The sequence below is a fragment of the Oratosquilla oratoria genome, chromosome 42 (assembly GCF_046742065.1).
Source record: "Oratosquilla oratoria isolate Oo_2021 chromosome 42, ASM4674206v1, whole genome shotgun sequence".
NCBI classification, from domain to species: Eukaryota; Metazoa; Arthropoda; class Malacostraca; order Stomatopoda; family Squillidae; genus Oratosquilla; species Oratosquilla oratoria.
Window position 1 is genome coordinate 13,440,695 of NC_134818.1, and position 10,000 is coordinate 13,450,694.

Sequence of the window (10,000 nt, forward strand, 5' to 3'; positions counted from 1 at the left end):
CTCCTCCTCCTTTTCCTCCTCCTCCTCTCCTCCTCCCGTCCACATGTAGTCCCGAGGTTCGTTTCCGCTGCCTTCAACAGTATGTTTTCATTGCGCAGTCTCACCTTCATCTCTTCTCTTTTGTTTCTCTTTGTGATTGTTCCTGTCGCTTATTCATGGTGGAGTCGGTACCACGTATTCTCGCATTACGTTCTCTGGCTGCCATGTATTCTCTTTCATTCCCTTACACATAACCATCGTTCCTCTCCTTTATTACCCTCCCTGTTCTTGTTTGTTTGTTTAATCTATTTGTTCACGGTTTTCTATTTGCGTTCTTTTACTACGACATATTTTCTGCTATTCAGTTCACTCAATGACATTCCTTCTTTTCTTTTCTTTTTATTTCTTGACTTATATTTGATTATGGATTGTAGCCACTGCTGCCTAGTCTTGCCTTATGCTTTTTCGCTATCAATTATCTGACATTCTACACACTAACTACACATTCTTTATCAATTATATTTCAGTTGATTCCTTCTTCTCCATTCAGATTCACTCGCTGTTGATTAATTTCTCATTAAGCTTTTGCACTCACTGGGGTCAACTGTCTTTGTACATGTTGTCATTGGGTTTTACTGCCTGATTCATCCCACTCCCTTGTTCCTGTCACAAGAATGTCCACAATAATAGAAAGCGCTAGTAAACTACAGTCTATAAACGACAATAATACTCTCTTCTGCCTACGCTTACATGAAACTTTCTCTTTTATATTCAATTAATCACTCATGCTTTCCATTTATCTATTTTTCTGTTCACTAAAAAATATTTCTTCTCACGAAGAGCGCCTATACACGTCTCTTCAAGGCACTTGTTTGTGAGAGTTAAGAATAGGTCTCTGTTACACTTAGGAAGTCGTCATAGTATGGAAGTTAGAGAAGCTCATTTGTGACTCAAGATTAGAGAGTCTGAAGTCTCTGACTTGTAGGTTTTCATGTCTTCGGGAAATGTGCCTATTCTTGCGGAATTTATATTTTTTTTTTTTTTTTTTTTTTTTTTTTTTTTTGGTTCTCTGACCAAGGTGTCGAGGTGGAGAACATTCTTGTAAAATGTAAATGCGAAACCAACAAACCAACTGTTCTCAGACTTTTTCTAGAATGTATCCCCATACCATGACTAGAAGTCTTATCTACTCTGCGGTAAAGCTCAAAATAAAAGGCCGTTATTTTTTACAATTACTCGGTAAAATATTAAGACGTTCTTTAATTAAAAAAAAATAGAATAAAAATCTCACTTTGACAAAAGTTAGTGTCATTTAAAGAAATAAAACTGAATTTTTGCCGGGATCCTTGTTGGACAAAAAAAAATGCAAACAATGAATGTAAAATTTGAAATGTATACATTGATTTTTTCGAAATGATAGCTGCTGGTGTTTCACAATCTGAGAACAGCTGCAATAGGAACAAATGAATGCCATTTTATGAAAAAGATACCCTTTATTCGACCAGTCCAAATCCTGATGTCACAAAAGAAAAATTGGAAAAAAACAAATGCGCCTATTTACCTTTGCTCAGTTCACTGCATTTTCCACTACATTATTTCAATTCAACATTCTGTACATTATTCTCTTATCTTATATCAAATATATATTCTATCTCATTTATTTTCTTATATTTTTATTGACTATTTACCCTATCGTAGGCTGTCTTACATATGCTCTTCACCATTCTCTCGAAATTATAATTTTGTAGATACCTACAAATAGATATCTAAACTTTTCTTGTGTAAAATCTTCTAAGATACCGACACTGAGCAGATATACGAGACACATACACAAACATACACGCATGCAGACACATAGACACAACCACAGACAAGCAACTAGACACACAGACACGCACACAGACACGCATACAGACACATAGACACACATACAAAGACACTCACGGACACAGACACACACACACACACACACACACACACGCGCTCGCGCGCACACACACACACACACACACACAAACACACACACACACACACACACACACACACACACACACACACACACACACACACACACACACACACACACACACACACACACACACACACACACACACACATTAACTGGAATAGCCTTGGAGGCAAAACTATAACTTAAGCAACATACTGAAACTCCTCTTTGTTAAGAAAATATCTTATCTATTAAACATTCTATTGCAAGATATCTTTCTTGAACATAATGAAATCATTTGACGACGATGAATATTTCAGACATCAGCATTTGGAAATTGTCCAAAAGAATGGAATCATCACATGCCTTTCAGAGAATGTATGAAACAATTAAAAGACAGCAAGAAGAATAATTGCATTTGTGATTCTTAAAATTCATATCACTCTTGTAATCTCTCTTTTATATCTAACACATGACAACCTTTCTTCTCTTCTCACTCTTCTTCCTTCCTCAACTCCCCTTCCACTTATCCCGTTCAATCTCCATCCCTTTACCCTCCCCCCAACTCCCCTCCCCTCCTCTTCTCCCTCCCCCTCCTCCTACTCCCACCCCTCCAGCCCTAGTCCACGCCTCTACTTCATGACCTAATTACTCTCTTGAGACTCTCTGGCCTTAACTTTTTCCTTCACCTTCGTCTCTTTCTCCTACTCTTCCTCCGTCATCGCTATCAGTAGTGCCTTTACCGTCATTGTTGTTGTATTTGTTGTTGTCGTCTTGGATTTTTTTTTTTTTTTTTTTTTTTGTAGGCGTGTGATGTAAAACGGTTCAGATTTTCATAGTAACAATCACTGCCATCACCATCGCCATAATTACTACCACCAGCATCACATTTGCCAAAGTAGGGAGATATACTGGAAATATAAATTCCATACTATTCTTGAACAAAGTTATCATGAATATTTATACTTTAAGAGAAAATGACTAAATATTCTATGGACAGTCTTCTTTCACACTTTAGCTGTTCGATTGTTTTTATCGAAAATAGAAACGTATATATATATATATATATATATATATTATATATGTATTTATATATATATATATATACATATATATATATATATGAATAAATATTATATATACATTATATATATATACATATATATTAATATATATATATATATATATATAAAATATATATATATATATATATATATATATATATTCTGTCGCTCTTCTATCACGTATTTTGTTATTTTGGTAAGATAGAGCTAAGGAAGAATAGCTTAATGTACTGCAACTTACATAGGTTCATGGTCAGGTAGCAGCAACATTTTGCAAAGCCTAATAGCTCGCTTAATCATTCCAAACGACTTGTATGCATCCTAACTACGTTGTAGTGGGCCCACAGTCCCCAAAATCTCCCATCCCTTTCATTCTTTATTTATCGTTTTTTCTCTGTTTTCTCTTTCTTTATTTATTTGTTTATGCTACCCTTTCTTTCTCTCCTATCTCTCCTTCTATCTCTCTTTCTTTTCTTTCTTTCTTTCTTTCTTTCGGCCTCTCTTTCTCCCTTTCGTTTTTTTGTTCTCTTTATTTTTCCCTCTCTTTTTCTTTTTTTTTCCTTTTCCTTTTGAAGATGTCTTCTATAAGAATTTTTTCATATTTGAATTTTTAGTTTCTGTTTCCTTTTAAAATGCGTAGATAAGAAATATCACGTCACATCAGAACCAGGCTCGGATGACTACAGCCCAGCCGCTGCTTCTGGAGGAGGAGGAGGAGGAGGAGGAGGAGGAGGAGGCCGACGTAGCTGGTCCTCGAGACGACGTTGATGATGAGGATGATGATGAAGGAATGAGATCACGGAGGAGGAGGAGGAGGAGGAGGAGGAGGAGGAGGAGGAGGAGGAGGAGGAGGCGAAAGGGGAGAAAGAGGAAAAGGATTAGGAGGAGGAGGAGGATTGGGAGGAAGGGGAGGATGAGGAAGAGTAGGAGGAAGAGAAGGAGGAGGATAGGGAGGAAGAGAAGGAGGAGGATGGGGAGGAAGGGGAGGAGGAGGAAGAGTAGGAGGAAGAGAAGGAAGAGGAAGGGAAGGAGGACAAAAGGAAGGAGAATGAAGGGAAGAAAAAGGAGAAAAGGAGTAGGAAGAAGAGGAAAGGACGAGAAAGAAGAGACAAGGAGGAGGAGGAGGAGGAGAAGGAGGAGGAGGAGGAGAGGAGGAGGAAGAAGAGAAAACGAGGAGGGAGAATAGAAAAGGAGAAAGAAGAAAGAAGAAAAAAGGAGGAGGAAGAAGGGAAAAGGAGAAGGAAGAAGGGAAAATGAGGAGGAAGAAGGGAAAAGAAGGAAGAAGAAGAAAAAAGGAGGAGAAAGAAGAGAAGATGAGGAGAAAGAAGAGAAAAGGAGAAGGAAGAAGAGAAAAGGAGGAGGAAGAGATGAATTAAAACGGGAAAGTAAACAGAACAGGAGGCGTGGGAGAGGATGTGGAGAGCAGGAAAATGAGGAAAGAGAAGAAGGAAGAGGAGGAGAAGAAAAATAGATGAGGGAAGAAAGGGAGAAAACAAGGAGGAAGAGAAGGGAAAGAGACTTGAAAATATGGAGGAGGAAGGTGAAAGCAGAAAGAGGAGAAAAAAGAGAAAGAAGAGAGAGAAAAGACGGGCGAGGATAAGGGAGGAAACAAGGAGGAAGAGAAGGAAAAGAGACTTGAAAATATGGAGGAGGAAGGTGAAAGCAGGAAGAGGAGAAAAGAGAGAGAGAGAAAAGAAGGGTGAGGATAAGGAAGAAAACAAGGAAGTAGAGAATGAAAACGGAGTTCAAAGGAGGGAAAGAGAACAAATATGGAAAAGAAAGAAAAAATAGAAAAAGGATGAGGATAAGGACGAGTATAAAAAGAGGCGAGGAGGAAAAGAGGAATAAGTAGAAAAGAGAGGAAGTGAATAATAAGAAGAAAAGGTAGCTGGAAAGGAAGAAAGATAATCTGAAAAAGGAGAAATGGAAGAGTAAGCGAAGTAGAAAGAAGAGGAAAAGGAGGAGATGGAGGAAGAGGTAGAGGAAAAGGAGGGTAAGGAGTAAAAGGAGGAGGTATAGAAAAAAGAGAGATAGTACTGATAACAAAATAGACTTTTATAAATAGAATCTGATTTATAGAAAGTTATTGTTTGTTATAAGTCCTTTCCCGTATTTTGAGCCACACTGTTGCAGCTATATCTGGACGTCGGAAGTGAAAATGGCCCTCAAGAACATCCTGAGTACTACTCAGTAGCAACGGCAGTAGTTCTAGAGATGATATAGCCCTTTCTAGTTGCTAGCACAAGACTCCTCCTAAACGGCGATGCTGCCAATGAAAATATTTATTGTTATTTCATACGTATCTCAACACTGGATTACATTCCACTTTGGTCTTTTTTTTCATATTCCAGTAGTTCTTAATTTCTTTTTTCTTAAAGATGAAATGTGTATGACAGGAAGGAACCCAGTTCCTCGCCACAAGGGAATCTTGTAAACAACGACCCAACTTTTGCTGGCTTAAGAGACCAAAATGATTAGCCACGTCTCTTGCAAGTTCCTACTCACTGCGCCACTTTATATGTGTTGTCCATTTATTTCTCGCACGCACACGCGTATGCATACACGCGTGCACACACACACACACACACACACACATACACACACACGCACACACACACACACACACACACACACACACACACACACACACACACACACACCGACTCGATGGTGCGCTTGGTAGAGTTCCCGACTGCCACTGCGGAGCTCTGGGTTCGAATCCCACCCAGGACTGAAATAATTTCAGTATTACTGCGTTACGAGTTGTTACTCCAACTCTCGTGGGCGGGGAGTTGAGTGTGTGTGTGCGTGTAAGGTCACAGCATTGCCGATAGATCGCTCATATACGAGTTCTGAGCTCTCTTCCGGGAAGGAAATAACTGTCGATCACGACTCCAACACGTGACCAAATACCATGGTGAATCACGCACGCACACATACATATACATATGCATGTATGTATATATGATAACAATAAAACAACGACAACAGTAACCGCTGGGAAATCGCAAGCCCACTTCAAGTCAGTTCGTTTCAATATTTGGGAAAAAAAAAATCCAGGTCTGAATCGTGATTCTGAACACTGAAATGTAATGGTGCTTTCACTGGCTATGTTCGACCACTCCTGAAGTTTCATTAAAATCCGTTCGCTACTTTTTTAATCAAGCCGCTAACAATGAAAAAAAAATAACAACGAATGAACTAACAAACACGAAAGAAAACACATGCTCCTTGTTGGAGGGAATAATAATAATAATAATTGATAATTAAAAATAGTTAGTAATAACTAATAATAATTATGATGATGATGATAATAATGATAATGATAATAATGATGATAATGATGATAATGATGGTAATGATGATAATGATGATAATGACGATAATGATAATTATGATGATGATGATAGAAACAATTATGATGATAATAGGAAGACGAGGAAATGGAAACACGAAACTTTGAAAGTGCCTTTATTTGGATTGTAAATCTTGAGAAAGATAAATCAAAACTAGTCGATTGAAGTGTGACAATCCCAACCAGGGCACTTCCAAAGGCCCGTCTTCCCACAATCATCTATACAAATTCTAAATATGATGGTAAAATTTATCTCTACATCGGCAAATTGAAACTGATATTTCCACATTTATACCTCTTATGTCGTTATTAACCTAACTTGTATATTTAAAAGATTCAGAATCACATATCAACGTGACAAGATTCAATAACCATTTATTCACCATTCCCTTCTTCCTTTAATAGACGTTGAGGGATTTGGTCGAATCTAAATTTGATGAAATCTATCAACGCCTACGGGCAGAGTTGAGATGAAGAGATGGGCCTGATGTTCCGGGTTACTGGGTCGACTTTGAATCTTATATACAAAATACGCATAAGGTTCCAAATTCGGTATACTATCAGGAGTTAGGTTAACTTAACAAGTTACACGTCATATATTTAAAAGTGTTTGGTTCAGTTGTTGGACGCAGAGATGGATATTACTTTCATAACCTGCCGCAGTGATATTCTGTATAGTTCAAATACTTGTAGGTCATAGTATACATATATACGCACGAGCACACGTAAAGGCAAAATATGAGGTCTTAGAGACAAATGTGAAATAACTGATTCTCTCTTGAGGTCTTGAAAGTAAAGGAGATAGTTGCAGACGAGTCAGTGAGCATAGATACAGAAATTAAACAAAGGACTTTGTGCCTCGATGTAAACATAAGACATTACCACGACCATATACTATGTACACATTAAGCTCCCTTCACCCATCTGCGACTCTACTGAATTCGTTTCAGTTTTATTCTTCGAATTTCCAAATATCAAGTCACCTTTGTGTCATATATTGAAGAAAATTTAATCTATGCAAATATAAAACACGTTCTTGAACTGCTCCTAGGGAAGTCTAGGTTACTGTATTAAAGTCGTGTTTCATCTTTTCAAATTCACAATATTTGATCAAAGTATGGAACGTGTGACCGGGGTTATATAAACTCTGGAAGGGGTTTTCTGGGTCCGAAACCCAAAGACACAAAAAAGCACAAGAATGTGAAGCCCTGAAGTCCGTGAGTGAGAGTGAGAGGTGAAGATAAGAAAAAGGAAAGTTGGGGGGGGGGGGAGAGGATAGGGAGAAGAGAACGACAGGTGGGGGGGGGGGAAGACCAGAAGGGGAAGAGAACAAAACTATTCAAAAGAAGTAAACAAAAGAGGAAAAATACGAACAAATAAGAAAATCTAAAAATAGTGTTCAACCTTGAGAAACAAAGAAGAAGTACCTGTTTACCTGCTCCTTATACTTCGGTCCCTCTACACCCTTCCTCCACATCATTCCTCCACATCATCCACTCTCTCCCTTCACCTTCCAACTCGAACTGTACATACGGTCTTCCACTTCACCCCTCCTCCTTCCTCCATTTTTTTTTTCACCTTTTTCTCTACTTTACTCCTTTCCTTTTACCAATTCCAAGATCTATTCCAGATTGACTTTGATCTACTGGTTTGTAATTAGACTTGATCTAACCCTACGTTAAATGCTTTAGTTCAGAAGGACCACAATGGAATCAAATTTCATGTTCAATCTCCTCACACACACACACACACACAGACACACACACACACACACACACACATACACACACACACACACACGCACACACACACACACACACACACACACACACACACACACACACACACACACACACACACACACACACACACACACGGAAGCAATTTAATCAGCTCCAATTGCAAATAGGGTCTTCTTAAGGTCACACAATACGTGAAAAACTTTCGAGCGAAAAGCAATCAATATGGTTAAAACAAACTCTCTTTGTGAACTATAATCCAAAAACTTAGTTCATCCAGTATGCAATTTTGTCTTTCCAGGACCCCATCACTCACACCAAAAGGGTTCTTCGGATCAAATCTATCCTAGACTATGTGACACTTCATAGCTTTTTTTTATATTTTTGTATACACTCCATCACCAGCCACTTCCATGATCAATCCAATTTCCTTTCAATTCACTCCCGTATACTCCTAGAATTACTCTGCTTATATGCCACGTGATACGTACTCACGTTTACACTCCACATAAACTCCACGTGACATCCTCTCCTCCAACTCTCACTCCACACGACCTTCCTCCACGAAACTCTTATGAGCACGTCCCTCCATAACAACATTACTCACGATGACATACTCTGACCGACCTATTCGTATCATCTATAAACTTGTTAGCTACCTAAGCGCGTTCTTCCTGTAACTCCTAATTAACTAACCTCGTACCTGCGCCCATTCGATTACCACACGTGCCCTCCTTTCCCTCCTCTTCCTCCCTCCACATTCACCTCCTTTTCCTTCTTTGTATTCCTTATCCTCCTTATCTCTCTTATCTCTGATTATTTACTTCTCCTTTCCCTTCCAGTTATCATTTATGGGTAATATTCACTACATCTTTCAAATGTTTCTCTTTTTTTTTACTTTCTCAGTTTTATTTTTTTCCTATACGTTTTCATCCCCTTTCCTAGTCTTTATATTCATCTTAGCCACTCTTCCTTCCTTACTTTCCTTCTTCTCTTCTTTCCTTTCTTCCTTCCTTCCTTTTCTTCCTTTCTTCTTTCCTTCCGTTCTTCCGTTCTTCCCTCCTTTCGTCCTTCCTTCCTTCCTTTATTTTCTTTCCTTCTTTCATTTATTCATTAATCATTTGTTGCTTGCTTACTCGTTTTCTTCTTCCCTTGGTTACTCCCTTCCTTCATTGGTTCCTTGTTTTCTTTCTTCCTTGCTTTGTCTTTACTCCTCTACTCTCTTCTCCGTATTGAGTCCACTCCACCTCTCCCACAGTTGCCTCACTACATCCACTCGAATACTCTTTCCTAATCCATTTTCCCCCCTCCACTTTAATTCTTACTTTCTTTCGGTTTCTATCCTTCATTTACTGCCAATACAAATTTCTTTACTTTTCTTCGTGTCTTTACGCCTCTTTACTGACATTTCTGTGGATTTCAGTCCATCTACTATCCTCTCCTCTTTCAGTTTCTTGGTCTCTCAACACCTCCTCCATTTTTTGATCCGTTTCTGCCTTCTTTCTCTTCCACTTTCTAAACGTTTCCTCACTTCAGTGTTGGCGACAATACATACACACACACACACACACACACACACACACACACACACACACACACACACACACACACACACACACACACACACACACACACACTGCCATAGGGTGGTGTCTGGCTGTCTCGACAGAGACTGCAGCAGATCCGAGGTGAATACACACACACATATATATATATATAAATTAAAAGTGAAAGAAGTTGATGAGGTGATATGGGAGAATTTACGCCTTAACGTTTCGACCCGCAGGGTCTTGATCACAAAGCTAACAACTCAAACGTAACAGGATGTTTTATACACGGACGGGTCATCTTACGGGACGCTTCGGAGAACTTGTTATTTTATTTGCGTATTCTTTTGTTACTAATAAGCTTGTGG